This window comes from Mustela nivalis (assembly GCF_964662115.1).
Source record: "Mustela nivalis genome assembly, chromosome: 1".
Lineage (NCBI taxonomy): Eukaryota > Metazoa > Chordata > Mammalia > Carnivora > Mustelidae > Mustela > Mustela nivalis.
In genome coordinates this window covers 117,768,129-117,789,773 of record NC_139020.1, presented here as the reverse complement: position 1 = coordinate 117,789,773, position 21,645 = coordinate 117,768,129, and the positions used below count along the sequence as shown (strand labels likewise).

The 21,645-nt window shown below is 43.3% G+C and overlaps 1 protein-coding gene across 2 annotated transcripts in view; it reads right to left on the bottom strand.

The window, feature by feature from the left end:
- MYLK (myosin light chain kinase) overlaps positions 1 to 21,645 on the bottom strand; it is a 265,249-nt gene that overhangs the window by 194,796 nt on the left and 48,808 nt on the right. Inside the window, exon 2 of one of the 2 annotated variants that reach the window (XM_082744141.1) lies at positions 7,785 to 7,949. The exons of the other annotated variant lie outside the window; for it this stretch is intronic. The gene's annotated coding sequence lies outside the window, so the exon portion shown is untranslated. The remainder of the gene's footprint in view (positions 1 to 7,784; positions 7,950 to 21,645) is intronic. 2 annotated transcript variants of the gene reach the window in all.

Here is a 21,645-nt window from a genome sequence, read left to right as displayed (position 1 = left end):
CCTTTGGCCCCAAGAAGAGTGGAAGCCACAAGCCAGCTCTCTCTCTCTCCCCCATGACCTTGCTATGTGGCCCCAGGCATGCCGTGTACCCTCTAAGATATAAGTAACAAACCTTGTCTTTTCTAAGTTCTCCGATGGGTAGCTGCTGAGGGTTGGTCTGGCTACAACACTGGCTCTAATCAGGGGAACTCTGTGGGGGCTCGCCACAAGCAGTATGGGCCAAGGTGAGTGACCTCATTTGTATCTCTGTATCTCCATGATAGAGCGTCCTTCCTGCACAGTAAGTTCTCGCAAAAAATTTGCGGAGGACAGGGCTTTAGAAAGATAGGAGCACTTCCTGGTGGGTGAGTGGGGATCCTGGCGCATGCACAGCAGGGGACCCACAGGCAGGCCAGAGCTGGTGTGAAATCAGCCAGCTGCCAGCCTTCTAACTCCGGCTCTGCTGCTGGACCTTCAGCAAATTCTTTCATCTTTGGGTCCTCGCTTGTGAAATCGAGAGAGGATGGTGATGGTACTTGCCTCAAGATGCTGTGAGGACTCAAGGCCCCAGCCAGCACTGGGCACACCAGAAGCCCTGCAGAAACACAACCTACCTGTGGCAGAAACGGTGGCCTCCTTTGGGGGTTAAGTCAACCAGCTGATCGTCTAGACATTAAGTCAGGTGAAAAGGCCACAGCCCAGAGAACCAAACTGAAATCCAAGATGCACCTCACTGGCCAGAAAAGTTAAGGATATAACAGAGAAAATTAAATTTATATACAAAGAATGGGGGGAGAGAACTAGCCAGACTTGCTCTTCCTCCCCCATGGATGTCAATGATAGGAACTGATTAAATTTCATTTATGTCAATAATAGAAACACGAGAAAAGGCTCCTGCCAAACCCAGGTCTCGCCAATGGTGGACGCATGCCAAAACCTAACCACAAGTGGCCGAGATGAGTTGGGGGAAGTAGAGCTCGGATACCTAGTTCAGGGACTTTCCTAAAGTATGGACATTCCACAGACAGATCATTTCCGGTGCCACAGAAAGCTCTGGAATTTAAGAAGTCTGAGGGAGGGAGGGTTAGGGGAGAAAACAGAGCGTTGGCCACAACCAGCAGAAAGCCAAAGGCCCATGTTTGCCGAGGTTACTCTTCACTCTGGGACTGAGATGGAATGCTGTAGAGATTTAATATCAGTGCTGCAGATAAAATAATGTCAGCAGACTGGATAATTAAAGATTTCTGGCTCACTCCTTCGCCCTCTCACTTTCTGGAGGGAGGATAAGAGAGACAGGAGATGGGTCCAATAAACCAAGAATTCCTCCAATTTATGAGTGTATTTTTAGTTCCTCCTGACATCTGGGGTAGCAGAGGCATTATTTCAGGATCGGACCTGATTGTGCCCTTTACACGGGGCTAAACATCACTCTCTAAAACACTTTGATGAAAATGTAATTATTTTAAAGACATACACAGGCTAATTGAGACCATACTGAGGAAGTCTTCAGCTTCCAAACGAAGACATTTCTGGCTGAGTGGAACAGATGCCATTAAACTACTTGCCACCACTCACTCCTCCCCATCTTCCCAAATTCCTCCCTGGACCTGCATGTGGACCAGACCTGTTCCACTTAGGATTGGAGCTGCCCAAGACGAGGGAGTGACCACGGGATCAGAGCCCAGCTCCTTACGAAGCAGCACTGGATCCAAACACTTGTTCCCACTTGCTTTTTAAAGCACAGGCTATTGGCAAGGGAACAGTGAATCACAGGGCCACAGATGCAGTTAAGAGACCACAGAGATCTTCTAACTCAACCTACTACCCAGTATAGGAATACTGTTCTGTCCCAAATTGGGCAACAGTAGGCCTGGTGTGGACACTTGCTAGGGCCTAGTCACACCAGGAGGCTGGTGATTACAGGCTGGGAGATGGATGGAATCAAACCAGCAGAGTTAGAGGCAGGACTGAGCCAAGATCCGGGCGGGTCTCTCCATGAGACAAAGCAGGCCTGCAGCCGAGTCAGACTCCTTCAGTCCCTGAGAGTGGACCAGATTCCCCAGTCAGGACATGCTATTTCCATGTACAAATCCCCTTTGGGCATGTCTGACAGTGGAGAATTCTCAGAAAGGGGACAGGGAGGGATGGCAAGAGAAGGAGTTTGGGTCACTGTGTTCAGGAGGGTCTGCTCTCTTAGGAAAGGCCTAGAACACCTCATTAACCTCCTCCTCTACCACCTAGCTCCTGTCGAGAATAGAAATGGAGGTGTCTACCAGGGGCCACTGACAGATCCTAGCCAGGGCATCCCAAAAGGCAATCTTCCAGAAAATCCTGCAAGAATAATTTCCCATACTCGCAAGCAGCCCATTCCATCGTGGGTTGAGCTGTGACATGCCTCCCCCTAACTGGACCCCATTCTGCCCCTGAGGGTCACACAAAGTAAACTGGAGTCTGCTATAAGACATATCTACAAATATTTGAAGACAGTCACCATTTATCCTTTATCCTTCCACAGAAGGACACACATGATCCTTCCACCCTTCCAACCAGGTATGGTTTCCAAACCCTTCTGATATCCTCAGGGCACACACTAGTTTCACCAGGACTCCCCCGGCGTGACCCCAAGCACTGAAGAAAGCAACCTGGGATGCTTGTCACTCTTGCCTCACCCTTCACTGAGAACACTCAGTGGGCCTCTCATAGTAACCACCTCACCCCACAAAAGGTGGGGATGCTTGGCCTGAGGGCCATGGCACAGCTGAAGGTCAGGAGGATGCCAGCTGGCGTAGTTCAGAAGAAGAGCTAAGAACACCACTGATCTCATTCTGGGAAATCTGGCCTAGAGCTGCTGTAGTTGCTATGAGAGCAAGCTGAGGTCTAGGCAGGCAGCTGGATGAACGGGGCAAGGAAGGGTAGATACTACTGTCAGTGTGTTCCAGACTCACCTCAGGCACTCAAAAAAGAACACAGTTGGGGATAACATTATGAAATACCATGTCAACTCACCCCAGGCAGCTTAGTGGAAGGCCGGTAGATATGGAAGCTGTCAGTGGTTCCAAAGCTTCCTCATACACCATGGGATGTGACCCCTGCTCCCCATACCACTTGTTCACATCAAGGATTCATGAGCTTTCTAGCTTGTAGACAGCTTTTCACTATTCAGCTAAGCGACCAGTGATCTTTTTTTTTTTAAGATTTATTTACTTGAGAGTGGGGGTAGGGAGAGGGAGAGAGAATCCCAAGCAGACTCCGTACTGAGTGTGGAGCCCAAGGTAGGGCTCGATCTCACAACCCTGAGATTATGACTTGAGCCAAAACCAGGAATCGGATGCTTAATGGACTGTATCACCTAGGCGCCCCATAAGCTATTGGTGATTTTTACAGGTTTCTCCCTTGGGTACTTTCTTGCATTTCGTAATTACATTGTCCCTCTCCACTACAAAACTGGGTATACATAGGTCTCAGAATCTGATATTAAGGTATAACTTAGTATTCTTTTCTAAAATAAACCAATAAATCTCTTGAATTATAATGCTTTTCCCTTATTCTTCTTTTTAAATTACTGTCTAAAGATTCCTTACAGTATTTTTAAGCATGACAGGGTGTCCCAAGATGTCCACATCTGGTCATACGTTAGTTGCAGAACTGTGGCATAGTTTTCTTTCTTTTGAAAAATAATTCATCTGTGATGGTTTTAATGGCTACTGAATGAATAAAAGGAGCTTTAACCTTAACATAATTTTAGCAGCACACTTGGACTTTATCAGGCCCCATGATCAGGATCGCCTGGAAAAACTGAGTAATTAGGTTTCCAGGATAGTTCCAGGGGATAGACCCTTGACTTGCAGGCTTATTACCAGTTTAAATTCTGCAGGGCCAAGGATCTCCCCTCAACTCACAAGCAGGGTCTCCTTTATGTTGTTGAGGGCTCTCAACTTCTGGGCCCGTCTCCTCAAGATGGCCTCCCATCTCTTTAAAGCTCTGTGCCCCAACCACAAACTATTCCTACACTTTTCTATGATCCTATGGGTCCTCTGGTTTTGCTATGTCCCAGGCTCCTGATAGCCAGAAAGCTCATGTGCCTGCCCCAGGGATGGACAACTTCACAAGCAGCTTCTACAAGGAAATGTCCCTCACTAGATGGTTCAGCCACAGCTTTAAGTGGCTCCAAGTGCAAGTAGGAGAACATTGAACTAACCTCTGGCTTTGGTGAGTTCCCAGTCTAATGGGGAGAAGAAAAGGCTCACAGGCACATAAGAACCCAGGCAGTCATCCAGAGGACACTACTTCCAAACTGACAATGCACTTAATGCTCTCAGCTGTACCAGCACAGTCAGTCACCTCTCCATCTGGAGAGACTCTCTTCTCTCTGGATGGGGAGAGGGGATGTGCTCTCTTCTCTTTCCTCCTACCCTCTCTTCCTGGTCTCTAAGTGATGGGCCTGCTCATTCCTCAGGGTTCAACTCAAGTTCCATGGTTTTATATGTCTTGAGAGGCCAGAGATTCCCAAACATATCTCCTATCCTAACCTCCCTGCCAACCTTCAGAATTTTATATCCAAATGTCTACTCCACATCCCACTGGTTTAGAAGATGTAACAAGATCTCTCAACGTTCTCCAGCCAAATGTGCTCCTCCTGCAGCATACCCCCCAACCCCAGACCAAAGGCTTCATCAGCCACCTGAACCCTCAGGCCCAAGAGCCATCTTACACCCTCCCTCTCTCTCCATTCAATCCATCAGCAACTTCCACCAGTTCTACCTTCATTCTGATCATGGCTCGTCACCCCGTGCCACCAGCCATCCAAGCCACCAGCACCATATCCTTCAACCCCTACAGCAGACCAACTACATGCCTATTGCCGCACTGCTTCCCCATAGTCAGTTCTCCATTCAGCAGCTAGATCTGGACACTCCACCACACAGCGCCCTCCAGTGACCACCCATTACCCACGGACTAAAATCCAAACTCCCTACCACAGCCTATAAGGCCCTATCTGACCCAGGCCTGCCTATTGCTCCAAACTCACCTGCTGTCATGCTGTGTCTCACCCTCCTCTCCAGAGCTGGCTGGCCTGCCTGCTGTTCCTCCAACCACATCAAGTCCATACCTGCTGTGAGACCTTAACAATGGCCAATTTCTCTGCCCTGAATAGAGTTCTTCCTCCAAATCTGGAAATTCACTCTCTTACTTCATTCTGTCCTCTGCTCCATCTCACCTCCACAAAGAGACCCTCCTGACTACTTGGTGATCCTATGTAAAATAACCCTCTGCCCTAATCCCTCCATCCCTTTAGCCTGCATTACTTTTCTTCATTGCACTTCAAAATCAATTCCAGAGAGGGGTGCGTGGGTGGCTCAGCTGGTTAAGCATCTGCCTTCAGCTCAGGTCATGATCCTAGAGTCCTGAGACGGAGTCCCGCGTGGGGCTCCCTGCCAGCAATGAGCCTACTTCTCCCTCGCCTTCTGCGCAACCACTCCCCGCTCTCTCTCTCAAATAAATAAATAAAATCTTTTTTAAAAATTAGAAAAATAAAAATCAATGCCAGACATTATTGTCTTCCCTCTCTCACTAGAAAGAAAGCTACCCCAGAACAATGACTTTGCCTCCCTTATCACTCCAAGGACTCTCTGATAAATGAACAAATGTCATGTCTGATACATTAATTACATCAGTGTTCACCACATTGACATGGATTATGTACTTTTCTTGGGAAGAGGACCAAATTTCTCATAGAAACAATGGTATAAGGGATGGTTATAATATGAATCAATTCCCTGATGCCCAACTTTTAAAGAAATATGATCAAATCCAATATTTAATTACAAGTTATATATCAAGCACCATAAAACTTTCTAAAATACATGTGCTTTCGCTAGAAGAGTCACAATGTAGCCTCTATATGTGTAATATGATGTGATACAGCATCAGGGTTCAAAGTAATTTTGCCAAAAGCAGAAAGAGCATCTTCATTAAGGGCATGGAATTCAGAAAAGAGATAATTCCACAGATATCTCTGAAAAAAAAAAAAAATGTACGGACATAACTAACGATTACTTGCCCTTTTGAGAACCTATCAAGTAACGTTTGTATCTTGCTAAAGAGGCCGGAATGAGCGGCCCATGAGCCTAGACTTTCAGGGACTCACAGAGCCCCAGCCTCACTGCACTGACCAGGGGTGTCTCCACAGCTCTGCTCGAGGCCCCCTTTCCGCATCAGTGCAGCGAAGGGCGTGCTGGCTGATTCCTGCAGTCCTGTTTGCTCTAGGTTTTTACAATGCAACTTGGACTGTCTTCTTTTTCTCCTTGCAAATTTCTCTGTCATGTGCATAAAATTGGAAACTCCACGAAAGGGCTCCTTGCATAGCCCACTCCTCAGCACCAGCCGCTTGGCCTTCATCCTGATTTTAGCCAAGGCAACACTGCCTTGAAAATAAAGAAACTTGCATTAATTTTTACATCCTTTGATCTTCCGCTTCTGCTGCTGCGCCATATCAGAGCGCCTTAAGGCTTTGCCTCTTGAGGGAGCCAGGCTCATGCATACACAGGGTTCACTTTGATCCAGACTCCCCTGAATCCTAACATATTACCCCCCACCCCAGCCACATGTTCTGTATCTTCTTTCAGGCGGTGGTAGTAGGACACTGCCTTCCCCTTTATCTGCCACTCTGAAGTCCAAACTGATAGTCACTTTTTACAAATTCTTTTAAAATTACAGGATCTTCCCCCCCCCCCCCACAGAAGGACAGAACCCACGCACTTAGTTTTGTTGCTAAAGTAGCTAAGAAGGTATTCTCCTACTTTAGTGATGGCGCCATGCTTCAAAGCAGCCTTAAAACCATGGGGGACACAATCAGTGTTGTAAGATCATAGGCTATGCTTCTTTGCACGACCTCCTCAATTCGCCTTCCTCCTTCTCACTTTCTCAGCTTCACTGAACTAGTTGGGGCTCCATCAGCCTCCTTCACAGTGAGAGTAGACAGACTGCTCCCAGGCTGATGGAGGCCAAGGACCCCCACAGTGCCATAAGCATGAGATCCTAAGGGGAGGGTAGAGGGCAGCAGAAGGAAATCCATCGTGCTCACTAGCGAAAGGTACAGAAAACAATGGATCCCCACCCCCAAATTTCACTCAGGAAATCCCAAAGGACCACCCAGACTTTTGAAATATTATTGAGAATATTGACCTCTGTATAGCCACCCACAGAAGGCACTGTCTTTGTGATGCAGACTCACTCTATGCTTACTCTCAGTGGGATTTCTCACCCAAGAGTGCTGATGATCACGTTTGTGGAAGGCCAATGGGGGCTCTTGACCAGGACCTGGAATAACTCGGTCTCACAGTTAACACAGAATTAGACCTGTGCTCCCACCCCAGCAATGGCTGCTTGCATGGAACCAGAGACTCAAAAGGAAAACCAAAACCAAATGCAGTTAACCAGAGCAGCCTCCTAGGGCAGCAGGAGAAAGAAGTTCTGGGACAGCCTGGAAGGATGGAGGACCAGTTTGGCAGGGTGAACAGTTTCTGGCAGAGGCCAGGGCACCCAGCAAGACACTTTATCTTATTTCCTAGCTGGCTCAATGACAGTTCCCACCACCTTCGCCAGTTCTCGAATTTTGACCAGCGAAGCCAAGGTCAACAGATAACGCTAAAGCATGCTGATCTCACTCCCACCTGTTTGGGCACCTGGCCAGGTGTCATCTCACCTTGTGGACACTGGTCTCTCCTGGCCACCCCTCCCGCCATCTCCTCAGGGTGGGCTGAGGAGGAACGGTCGACAGCACAGTTTTAATCCTGCTTACTCACCAACGTCTCCTCTGCTATTTGTTGTGGCAACTGGACTGGGAGCACAAGGCAGGATGTCCTGCAGGTGCGCCTCCCTGTGGGCTTGGGGAGCCCCTGACCAGGAAGCTCCTGAGGTTGCTCAGGACTGCAGCAGGGGTGGCCGCCTGGGAGCCTCTTGGCCAGTGCCTGGTGGGAGGGAGGAAAGGAAAGCCAAGTCAGGGGCAGACATGCACAAGGGAGCAGGAGCGGCTGGCGGGAGCACATCACTCAGGCTGTGTGGGAAGGTGGAAACGTCCCAAGGACCACAGGTGATTTTATTACTACGTGTGGGGGGTTGTGGGTTTAGGGCTCAGGAATAATAGTTACCAGGAGAACAAGAACTAGCTGCTTCCTTCCTCCACACAGGGCAGATGCCGAAGATCTGAGAGTGGGACTGTGGTGAGGTCACAGGGTCAAGGGAGAGGCCCTGGCAGGGGTGAAGGAGGAGAGCCAAGGCCACAGAGCAGGTAATGGCTGTTGGGCTCTCTTGAGAGAGAAAGTGAGAAGGTGAGAGGGAGCTGGCACCTGGGCAATCAGGGGCTGGGCTCTGGGGACAGAGCCAGGGTAAGGAGGAGCTAACAGAAGAGGGAGAAAGTACCCAAACCTGGGAAAGGACTGTTCTCAGAAATGAGTGACTCCGACTCTCCCATACCGCCCAGGGCTCACCCTTCTCCCCCAGAACCCACACTCAGGCAACCCACAGGGCCCACCCCTCAACCTGCAAAGGTTCCTAAACTTCACCCCATCTCCTCCCTTCAGAAACTTCTGTTTCCCTCCAGCAGCACCCCTCAAATACCTCAACTGGTAAATCTATTCTAATTATTTGCTACCTTCCCAGAAGGTGTACCGATTTGTAAAGCATACTTTGTAAACCCAAAGGGAATCAACCTCTCACCATGGAATGTCAATAGAGAGACTTCTAGACTGAAAAGTCCCGACACATCCCTTCCTTACACAGGAGATCTAGAGGGCGGGCACCCTCAGTCCAGCGTGGTGGTCCCCAGACACTTGGAGGCATACTCCGAAGACGAAATGGGAATAACTGGGCCCTCAGAGGAGTGGTGGGAAGGGGTGGAGCCCCGTCTGCACCCAGTTGCTCCTGGAGATCTCTCTGGCCACAGAACCAAGAGGGAGCCAAATCAGGACAGTGTTCCTATAAGTAATGGTTTCTGCTCCTCTTGTGGGCTAAGCCAGTCAGTCCAGGCAGAACTTTTCTAGACCCAGCAAGCTCCATCCCTCTGCTGCAATGACCCTTCCACCTTGGTGAGCACTCAGGGATACCTGTGGCTCTTTGTTCCCTGACCCTTACTCCCCTTCCCGCTTGAGCACACCAGGCACCTGGTTCTCCCCAGTGATCTTCTCAGTTGCTGCCAGCAAGAGAGGTCCCCCTCGCCTGCTGCTCCTCCTGTGCCTCTGGCCCACGACCCGCCCCGTGTCCCCATGAGCCCAGCTGCTCCACCGTATGATGCTCACTGGGCTGACTGGGCCACTCACGCCTATAATCCTTCATTGCTCAACCTGTACCAAGCACGGCTTCTAAAGGGAACTGAAGTCACTCACCAGAAAATGCAAAATTAAGCTGCTGATTATTTAAAAGTTAAAACTGTATAAAAACTGATAATATATGCAAAATGGTTTTCTGTGCTAATTTTTCAATCCTATCAAGCATTATATCTATGCCTAACCCTCATGACAAAAACAAAAAAAAAAAAAAGAGAGAGAGAGAGAGAAGAAGAAGGAAACAGAATGGGTCACAGAATTCTCCTTGGCAGACAAGGAGGCAAAGCCACTTCATCAGGAAACAGGGGCCCTCTGGTGTGTTTCTCTACAGAGAAGGGACTGAACATCATGATGGGCAATTCCACCCATAGGGTTTTCAGAAAGAAATACTCATGATTCAGTCACTTTTTAATATCAACATTTAATAAAAGCAAGGAAACTATTAAAACATGACTGAGGATTTTCGCAGGTTGCTAAGGCAATGTGGCTTGGTAAGGGGTCTGATCACAACACAAGACATGGTGTTTTTCAGGGGAAAGCTGTGCTGCTCTTATCCCACTCTGCAGGGAAACTGGAAAGGGGACGGCTGCAGGAGGGGGGCACTGGGATGTGTGGTGGGATTGCTGATTGCCACAATGACCAAGGACAGGGAAAGGGGGGAAAGATGCCGAGTATCCCACATGAAACAGTTCTCATTATAAAGAATGGTCTCATCTAAAATGCTAATAATGCCTCTGTTGAGAAGCCCTGGGAGGTGAATCAGAAATTAGCATGACTCTTGTAAAACCCACTCTTTTTTTTTTTTTTTAAAGATTTTATTTATTTATTTGACAGAGATCACAAGTAGGCAGAGAGGCAGACAGAGAGAGAGGAGGAAGCAGGCTCCCTTCCGAGCAGAGAGCCCGATGTGGGACTCGATCCCAGGACCCCGAGATCATGACCTGAGCCGAAGGCAGCGGCTTAACCCACTGAGCCACCCAGGCGCCCCGTAAAACCCACTCTTAAACACGGAGTAAGTCTTCACAGGGGGCTGACAGCAATGGCAGCAGGGATGTCTGCTCTGGTGAGTCCAGATGAAGGGGATGCAGGTTTATGATACTCAGTCCTCCTGGTGGTGACCCGCATATCATCCTACAAAGGGGCTAGAGCCTGACAGGCACTACTGGCTAGACAGACAGCTGGACACTGGTAAGCAAGAGGCATGCCTGTGGAAAAAGCCAAACCTCTCCTGTTTGTTTTTTTTTTTCCTACGTCTAAATGAGGACACAGCAGAGACACCAAAATTGGACAACACGTCACAGGAGAAACTATTTTAGTCCAGAGCACTGGTTCTCGAAATGTGTTTCCAACTCAACTCACCTGGGAACAAAACACCCCCGACTTGTGAGTCCAAAACTCTGAGGGTGGGACCCGGAAGCAATGTTTTAGTGAGCTCTCCAGGTGAATCTGCTGCAGGCTCAAGTCTGAGAACCTCTGGTCTAGAAAGTTCGGGACTAAAAATGCCAATCAGTCATGAGAGACAGGTTAGAAATGCTACTTCATCCCTGTGTAGCATTTCTATGACACTCTGAGAAGGAGGGGCATGTTGGAACATGTCTGTTACCGGCAAATGACTAGATATGGAAGGCATGAAGAGGGAAGATCTAAGTGAGGAGAAATGAGGGAAAAGAGTAAATTATGCAGGGCCAATCCAAGTATCCAATTTGATTAACCACCCCCAGAAGGATTCTGCTTTTACTCTAACTTGTATTCCTCCTTGAAGAGCCAATGTAATTATATGGTTCAAAACTCAAAAGATACAAAAAGGTATGGAGTGAACAATCTTATACCTGCCCCTTCTCCTAGGTACCAAGCTCAGAGTCAGCAATGCCATCAATATCTTCTAGGGGTATGTTATGAAAACGCGCACGCGCGTGCGCGCGCGCGCACACACACACACACACACACACACACACATATATATATATATATATATATATTTTTTTTTTTTTTTTTGAGAGGGAGGAATGGAGGGAGAAAGAGAGAGAGAGAGAAAGAGTCACGGGAAGGGGCAGAGGGAATAGGAAAGAGAGAATCTTAAGTAGGCTGTGACAATCCTGGGCTGGACCTCACAGCCCTGACATCATGACCTGAGCCAAAACCAAGAGTCAGATGCTCAACTACCTGAGCCACCAGGTGCCCCAATAGACACACATTTTTATCTCTACTTTTTTTTAAAATACAAGTAACAGCATATTATACACACTATTCTAGACTTTGCTTTTTTTATTTAATTTTTTTTTTTTTTTTTTTGGATAAATAAGAACCACTGAGGAGAATTCTGAGATCCTGGAAACATACAATGTCCCTGGGCACACATGTGTTCACTGCAGAGAAGGACCACCTGCTAGGACATCATGGGATTCTTGTGGATTTCTTGGTGAAACCCGCTCCCCGCCCCCCAACACACACACAGGGAAACTGTCCTGAAATTCTCAGCTTGGAGAACTTCCCCCAAGTTTTATAACAGAAGGAGGTGATGTGCAAACTCTTAGGTCACTAAAGTCCAAGAGTGACACTGCCAGATAACAGCAACACCTAGTGGATTAGGCATCCTAGAGTACACAGTGGAGGGGAAGTTGAACCCTGGAGAGAACCCAAAGTGATAAGAAGACTTGGAACATTTTTATCTATAAGACCAATAACCATAAATCACATTTTATCTATAGGAGTTAACAAAATGCATAAAAGGATAAAGATAGGAACTAGACAAGAATCTATAGAGTCAGTTCTTAACACTTAGGATGAGATCTAGAACACAGAATAAAATAATATCTCTATCCTTCTACCAGTTATGGTAACATTTCCTTCAGAATTACTTTTTGTTCTTTCACCATCAGTAAGATGTCTTGTTTCTCTTGATTCCCTTCTGATTTTTATCAATGTAGCCTTTAAACATAAACATGATTTCTTTTTAAGAACAGCTTTACTGAGATATAATTCACATACCATATAATTCGCCCACTTCAAGTCTAAGATTCAGTGACATTTGGGTTAGATCTAACTTAAACTGTTAAGCAAACAAATAGGAACCGAATTCTTCTCTTACCTGAGAGGATGCATAAAGTTCAAATTCTTTTCCAAATATGCTAGGTGTATTTTTATTAAAAATCCACATACTGGGGTGCCTGGGTGGCTCAGCTGTTAAGCATCTTCCTTCGGCTCAGGTCATGATCCCAGGGACGTGGGATCGAGCCCCACATCGGCTTCCCTGCTCAGTGGGGAGCCTGCTTCTCCCTCTCCCTCTGCTACTCCCCCTGTTTATGTTCTCTCACTCTCTCTCCATCATTTAAAATTTTAAAAATTTTTAAATAAAGTGTATAATTCAATGGCTTCTTAGTATGGTCACAGGGTTGTGCAGCCACACCTCAGTGCACTTTAGAACATTTTCATCAAACCATAATCCCCTAAGCCCTAGGTAGTAACCAATCTCCTTTCTGTTCCTGCAGATGAAGAACAACTCAATAGGCTCATTGGCAGGCTTAACACAACTGAAGAAACAAAATCAGTGATCCTGAAGATAGGTCAACAGAAATGATCCAAAATGGTACACAAAGAAAAGAGTATGTGTTGGGGGTGGGGTGGGGGAGGAGAGACAAACCATCTAAAAGCCACAGGATACTATGAAATGGTCTAACATATGTGTAATTGGTATCCTAGTAAGAGAAGAAATAGACAATGGTCAATAATTGCCCCCCAAATAATAAAATATATCATATCACAGATACAGTAAGCTCAGAGATTCCAATCAGTATAAATACAAAACAAACAAAAACAATAAAATACACCTAGACACATCATATTCAAATTATTGAAAATCAAAGACAAAAAGAAAATCTCAAATGTAGTCAGACGGAGAGGGGAAACACTACAAGCAGGATAAGAAAGACTAATATTAAAGCACATTTCTCATCTGAAATGATGCAACCAGAAAATAATAAAATAGCATCTTAAAGATACTGAAAGAGGGACGCCTTGATGGCTCAGTTGGTTAAGAATCTGCCTTCGGCTCAGGTCATGATCCCAGGGTCCTGGGATGGAGCCCCACATCAGACTCCCTGCTCAGCGTGGGGTCTGCTTCTCCTTTGCCCTCTGTCCCTCCCCCTGCTTATGCTCTCTCTGTGTCTCTCAGTCAAATAAATAAATTCTTAAAAAAAAAAAGTATTGAAAGAAGAAAACTGTCAACCCAGAATGTTACATCCATGAAACTATCTCTCAAAGATGAAGGAGAAATTGCAATGTTTAAAAATAAATGAGCTTGAGAGAATTCATTACTAGCAGACTTGCACTACAAAAAAAAAAAAAAACTATTAAAAGAAACTCTTAAAGAAGAATGAATACACTGAACTGAACTAGGATCTAGATAAACTAAGATCTCTAGAAATGATTTTTAAAAAGGTAAATATAAAAGATATTTCAAGAAACAGACTCTTAACTATAGAGAACAAACTAATGGTTACCAGAGGGGAGGCAGGTGGGGGAATAGGTGAAATAGGTGGTAGGGGTTAAGGAGTGCACTTGTGATAAGCGCTGGGTGCTGTATGGAAGTGTTGAATCACTATATTGTACACCTGAAGCTAACATTACACTGTATGTTAACTAACTGAAATTTAAATAAAAACTTTTTTAAAAGTTTACCTACAACCCTATTTTATTTACATCTATTCAATTTACTTGTTCTTAATCATTATGCTTAGGCTACTCCCCAAAACTTCATGAGGTATGAGACAAAGTCAACCATTATTCTCCTTTTTTTCCTAGCAAATTTTGGAACAGAAATATCATGAACTTATTTGGCTTTTAGTAAGCATAAGCAAAATAAAAATTTTATTTTTAAAAAATAAAATAAGGGTAAAAATAAAAGACATTTAAAATGTTTCTGAATTGCTCAAAAAAGGTAATTGTTTAAAAATAGTGGTAACAGGGGCACCTGGGTGGCTCAGTGGGTTAAGCCTCTGCTTTCAGCTCAGGTCATGATCTCAGGGTTCTGGGATCGAGCCCCACATTGGGCTCTCTGCCCAGTGGGGAGCCTGTTTCCCCCCTCCCTTTGCCTGCCTCTCTGCCTACTTGTGATCTCTGTCAAATAAGTAAATAAAATCTTAAAAAAAAAAAAAGGTGAGTGTGAAGGGACAGATATATGTAGAGTCTTTAACGTGTAATGGAATGACATTTAGCTTATAGTTTTTCCAGAAAGAGCTGGTTACATTTATGCAAATACCTACTGAATAAAGGAAGAGCTTCATTATCATCAGACCTCTGGGCAATGGCAGATGCTTCCCATTTGAGATGGTGAGATTCTAAAACCACAAGTGTTCCAAATGTCCTAGACAGCTTTCTGTCAGGAATGCTGTAAAGTCTACCTTAGATGGTAAAATGGACTCAATGACACTGAAACTTCTTTCTAATGCTAAGACAGAGTAGGGGAAAAATCCAGTTGTCCTAACTGCTGTTCGTTAAGAGTCAGGTAAAGTAGTATGAGATTAGTCTACTTTTTAAAAATCATTCTGCTTATATGCTAGTAATTTAGTAGAGATATATATTTCTATAGTACACCATGTAAAAACATTTCTTTTCATACATTTCTCTCTCCCTGGTACTTGCTCTAAAAGGCTAAGTGATAGATTAGTCTTGAGCCCATGAATATCTTCAACCATTGACATTCTGTCAGTTCCCTTCTCTCTGCCTCCAGACATCCTTTCTTGAAAAAGACCCACAATTAGACCTACTGCTCTTTCCAGCTACCACCCTATTTCTAGACTTCCTTTCCATTTAAATGTTTTCGGTGAGTCATCAACACCTCCTGCCACAATTTCCTTTCCACCCACTCTCTCTTTAACCCTCTGCAATCCCCCAGTTCTTAAATGCACCACATGCATGGTCAAAATGCTGGGGATTAGGGGGGACTAAGAGTATCATCAGAAAGACACAGCATTTGCGCTCAAAGAGCTACCCAGAAAAAATAAAAATAATGCTCCAAATATCCATTAGGCAAAGATTGAAGGAAGGAGTTGGAAAAGAGAGCTGACATTTATTAGGTATCTTCAGTACACTGTGGTGTCAGATTGTGTCCCATAATGGCCATCAATAATTTCTCCTTTCCTGTGCACTCATTTCACTCCAACTCCAACTGTATCAGAAATAACAATAAATGTAACTGGACCAAATTCATTAGTTAAAAGATACATACACTCACTGATGTAACAGTTATATGCTTTTACAAGATGAATCTAACACGCAAAGAAGTTGAAAGAAATGAATGGAAAAAATAAGAAAATACGTCAGGCAAAAATTAACCATAAGAGAGCTGGAATAGTAAAATTAATGTCAGACAAAATTGACTTTAATGTAATTAGACAAGAGAATCACTATAAAATGATAAAAGGAATGAGATAAAAATATAGAAGATATTCCCACCATTGGCCTTAGGAAAAGGGTCCAGTAAATACAGCAGCTCAGAATCAGAATTCTACAAAATTTAATTCAATCCTTCAATTATTTGCATAAAAGCTCTCAAGTTTGTTACCATGAGCAACAATCTTGATCTAACAGACATATGTAGAACTTTATACCCAATAGTTATAAAATGTGCATTGCAAGCATACCTCATTTTACTGCCTTTTCACACATACTGCCTTTTTTACAAATTAAAGGTTTGTAACCACTCTGCATTGAGAAAATATGAGGACACTGTCTTCTCAACAGCATTTGCTCACTTACATCTCTGTGTCACATTTGGTAACTCACAATATTTCAAACTTATTATATTTGTTATAGAGATCTGTGGTCAGTGATCTTTGATGTCACTATTGTAATTGTTTAAAAAGGTGCCACAAACCACACCCATGTAAGACAGCAAACTTAATTGATAAATGTTGTGCATATTCTGACTGTTCCATTGACCAGCGATTCACCTGCTTCTTTCCTTCTCTTCAGGTCTCCCTATTCCCTGAGTCACAATATAAATGAGGTCAGCTGATAATCCAACTACGGCCTCTAAGTGTCCAAGTGAAAGGAACAGTCACAATGTCTCTCACTTTAAACCAAAAGGTAGAAATGATTAAGCTTCATGAGGAAGGCATGTCAAAAGCTGAGACAGGCCAAAAGCTAGGCCTCTTATATCAAGCAGTTAGCCAAATTATGAATATAAAGAAAAACTTCTTGAAGGAAATTTAAAGCGCTATTCCAGTGAATACTCAAATGATAAGAAAGTAAAACAACCTTATTGCCAATGAGAAGAAAGTATGAGTGGTATGGAAAAATCAAAACAACCATAGTATTTCCTTAAGCCAAAGCCTAATCCAGAGGAGTGCCCTAACTCTCTTCAATTCTAGGAAGGCTGAGAGAGGTGAGGAAGCTGCAGAAGAAATGTTAGAAGCTAGCAGAGGTGGGTTCATGAGGGTTAAGGAAGGAAGCCGTCTCCGTAACATGAAAGTGCAAGGGGATGCAGAAGGCGCTTATGGAGAAGCTGCAGCGAGTTCTCCAGAAGATCTAGCTCACATAATCTATGACAGTGTCCACACTAAACAACAGATTTTCAATATAAACAAAACAACCTTCTGTGGAAGAAGATGCCATCTGTGACTGTCATAGCTAGAAAGGAAAAGTCAATGCCAGCTTTGAAACCTCAAAGGATATGCTCTGTTGATAGGGACTAATGCAGTGAGTGACTTGAAGTTGAAGCCAATGTTTACCATTCTGAAAATTCTAGGGCCTTCAAAAATTATGCTAAATCTACTACTCTGCCTGTGCTCAAAAAATGGAACAACAAAGCCTGGATGACAGCACATCTGTTTACTACATGGTTTACTGAATATTTTAAGCCCACTATTGAGATCTACTGCTCAGAAAAAAAAAGATCTGATGGAAGAGGTACAATAAGGTTAATGTTGTTTTCATGGCTGCTAACACAACATCCACTCTGTAGTCCATGGTGCGAGAAGTTATTTTCAAACAACAAATTCCACAGAAATACAAACAATTATAACAGAATGTTATGAAACCTATATGCCAACAAACTACACAACTTAGAAGAAATGGATAAATTTCTAGAAACATATATCCTACCAAAACTAAAGCAGGAAGAAATAGAAAATTTGAATAGACCAATTACAGGCAATGAAATTGAATCAGTAGTTTAAAAACTCCCAACAAAGTCCAGGACCAGATGGGGCAAATTCTACCAAACATTTAAAGAGGAATTAATATGTATTCTTCTCAAACTATTCCAAAAAACAAAAGAGAAAGGAAAGCTTTCAAATTCATTCTGTGAAGTCAGTATCACCCTGATACCAAAACCAAATAAAGACACCACAAAAAAAGAGAGGTATAGGCCAATATCTCTCATGAACATACATGCTAAAATCCTCAACAAAATACTAGCAATTCAACAATACATTTAAAAAAATCACACCCCACAATCAGGAGGGATTTATTTCTCGGATGCAAGGGTGGCTCAATATTCACAAATCAATCAATGTCATATGTCTGATCAATAAGAAAAAGAATAAAAAACCATATGATTACTTCAAAAGATGCAGGAAAACCATTTAACAAAGTCACTTTTTAATACAGCTTTAAGTCTGGAATTGTGACTCATGTGGAATTTAATTAGTCACAATTCCCGACTTAAAGTTATATTAAGAAGTGACTCTAATTAAAACAGTATGGTACTGTAAAATACACAGAAATCAATGGAATAGAATAGAAAACCCAGAAATAAACTCATAATTATATGGTCAATTAATCTTTGACAAAGGAAGAATAAATACACAATGGGAAAAAGATAGTTCAACAAATGGTGTTGGGACAACTGGACAGCTACATGCAAAAGAGTGAAACCAGACATCTTTCTTTCACCATACACAAAAATAAACTCAAAGTGGATTAAAGACCTAAATGTGAGACTGAAACCATAAAAATCCTTGAAGAGAGCACAGGCAGTAATTTCTGTGACATCAGCTATAACATTTTTCTAGGTATTTCTCCTGAGACATGGACATAAAAGCAAAAACAAACTTTTGGAACTATATCAAAATAAAAAATTTCTCCACAATGAAGAAAACAAACAACAAAACTAAAAGGCAACCTATGGAATGGAAGAAGATATTTGCAAATGACATATCTAATAAAGGGTTAGCATCCAAAATACATAAAGAACTTACAATCTCAGCACCCCAAAAATAAAGAACACAATTTAAAAAATGGGCAGAAGACATTTCTCCAGAGAAGACATCTAGATGGCCAACAGACATGAAAAGATGCTCATCATCACTCATTATCAAGGGAAGGTAAATCAAAACTCGAATGAAATATCACCTCACACCTAAAAAATACAAGAAACGGGTGTTGGCAAAGATGTAGAGAACAAGGAAAATTTTTGCACTGTCAAGAATAATGCAAACTGATGAAGCCACTGTGGAAAACCGTATGGAGTTTCCTCAAAAAACTAAAAATAGAACTACCCTACAATCCATTAATGACACTACTGGGTATTTGCCCAAAAAAACCCCACAAAAACATAAAACCAAATGGATAAATGTACCCCTGTGTTTATTGTAGCATTATTCATAATAGACAAACAATGAATGCAACCCAAGTGTCCACTGATAAGTGGGTAAAGAAGATGTGGTGTATATATAAAATATATATCACACACAATGGAATATAATTCAGTCAAAAAATTATTAAAATCTTGCCATTTGCAACGGTATAAATAGAGCTAGAGAGTACAATGCTAGTGAAATAAATCAGTCAGAGAAATATAAATACCATATGATCTCACTCATATGTGGAATTTAAGAAACAAAACAAAGGAGCAAAGACAAAAAAAAAAAAAAGAGAGAGAGAGAGAGACAAACCAACCAAGAAACAGACTCTTAACTATAGGGAACAAACTGATGGTTACCAGAGGGAGGTGAGGAGAGGATGGGTGAAACAGGTGATGGGAATTAAAGCATACCTTTACCATGATGGGAAAAAAAAAAAAATTCACCCCAAACTTTAGATTAAGCCCTATTATGAGCTATCATGGTGTGAGTAAAAAGCATATGGAAAAAATTTAAAAACTTAAAAATAAAAGACTGGTTGACAATCTTCAAATCTTTTTAAAAAAGAAGTAATTTCAACTTTCAAGACTTATTATTTAAGAAATACATTTTATAAGGCTATTGCTGCCATAAACAGTGATTCCTCTGATGGATCTGGACAAAGTAAATTAAAAACTTTCTGGAAAGCCTTCACCATTCTAAGTGCCATTGAGAACACTTGTGAGTCATAAGAAGTCAAAATAGCAACATTAACAGGAGACTGACTCCAACCCTCAAGAATTACTTTGAGGGGTTCAAGACTTCAGTGGAGGAAGTAAGTGCAGATGTGGGGGAAACAGGAAGAGAACTAGAATTACAAGTGGACCCTGAAGATGAGGCTGAATGGCTGCGATCTCGTGATAAGACTTTAACGGATAAGGAATTGCTTCTTGTGGTTGAGCAAAGAAAGTGGTTTCTTGAGATTTCAACTCTTGTTGAAATGACAACAGAGGAATTAGAATATTTAGTTGAAGGGGTGCCTGGGTGGCTCAGTGGGTTAAAGCTTCTGCCTTTGGCTCAGGTCCTGGGATTGAGCCCCACATCGGGCTCTCTGCTCAGCGGGGAGCCTGCTTCCCTTCCTCTCTCTCTGCCTGCCTCTCTGCCTACTTGTGATCTCTGTCTGTCAAATAAATAAATAAAATCTTTTTTTTTTTTTAAAGAATATTTAGTTGAAAATCAGCAGCAGGGCTTCAGAAGACTGACTCCAATTTCGAAAGAAGTTGTATAGTGGGTAAAATGCTGTCAAACAGCATCACGTGCCACAGGGAAATCATTTGTGAAGAAGAGTCAGTCAAAGCAGCAAACTTCACTGTTGCCTTCTATTAAGAAATGGCCACAGCCACCTCAATCTTCAGCAACCACCTCCCTGACTGCTTAGCACCCATCTTTGGGGCAAGATCCTCTACTAGCAAAAGAATTACAACCCACTGAAAGCTCAGATGATGGTTAGCATTTTTTAGCAATAGAGTGTTTTTTAGTTAAGGTATGTATGTTGCTTCTTTGAGACATAATGCTATTGCACACTTAATGGGCTACAATATAGTGTAAACACAATGTTTATAGGCACTGAGAAAACAAAAAATTCATTTGACCTGCTTTATTGCAGTGGTCTGGAACCAAACCTGAAATAGCTTGGAGATATGCCTATTCTCTGCAAACCTATGGGAAATATTTTCATAAATTAACCTGCAAGAGACCATAAGACATGTCTCACTAAGGATCATAAAGTCAATATTTACAGAAAAGATCAACTTGTCTGTCGGCTTTCACTATCAATATCTCATCCCTCTGAAACTCCCCTATTCATTGTTGTACAATGTCTTTTGATATTGTATGTGGAAGTTTTATCTACTCATTCAGTTATATGACACATCTTTATTAAACACTTAAATACCCTTCACAGTTCTTAGCATAATAAATAGCACTAATAAATATTCCCCACCCCCTTTAAGGAGCTTACAGTCTAGAGTCAGTCAGTCACCAGACCACAGTTGCCCTGACATAGGACCATGTCTAGTATAGATCTGGCTGGCTCCAGGGTGCTGTCGGGCCAGACACTATGCTGGTCCTGTCCGGGTAGGATGTACAGACTCTGACAATTGAAGACAAAGAGCTTGGGGACTTACTATATGGTCTTGGGCTACTGCAGTAGGAGTGGAACATGGCTCATCAGGGAGAGAGCTGGGACCAGGATGAGTGGCAGAATCTGGACACCCATCACCACCCCGATATTGGCACTGCTAATAACTTAAGTCTCAGTGTTCCATGGTCAAAGCAGACCCAAGTCTAGGAACCAGATCACCCAAGTAGAGCTGCAGAAGGCCAAATAAATGTCAAAGTTGGGGAAAGCCATGAAGTTTAGAAGGGACGATCAGCCAGACAAATGAAACCAGACAGATTAGAAAAAGATAACATCATATCTCTTAATAAATCCTTGCAAATTGGGGTATAGCTTAAAGAGGCCAAACAAGCCCACTGACTAGTGGCACATGACCATAGCCTACGGGTTAGCCTGGTTGTAAGGCTCTGTTATCCTTCCCCTGTGAGGTAGGACAGCTGGACTTTCTGAGCTAGCAGGACAAAAAGGAGAGTATGTATGGCTTACTGCAAATAGATCCATGTTCTAAGAGGCAAAGGACAAGGAGACTGGCTCTACAGAGAACTCTCTGCTCCATTCCAGAATGGTAAGTTCACAGTACCCCCAAGAAGGGCCTGATAAA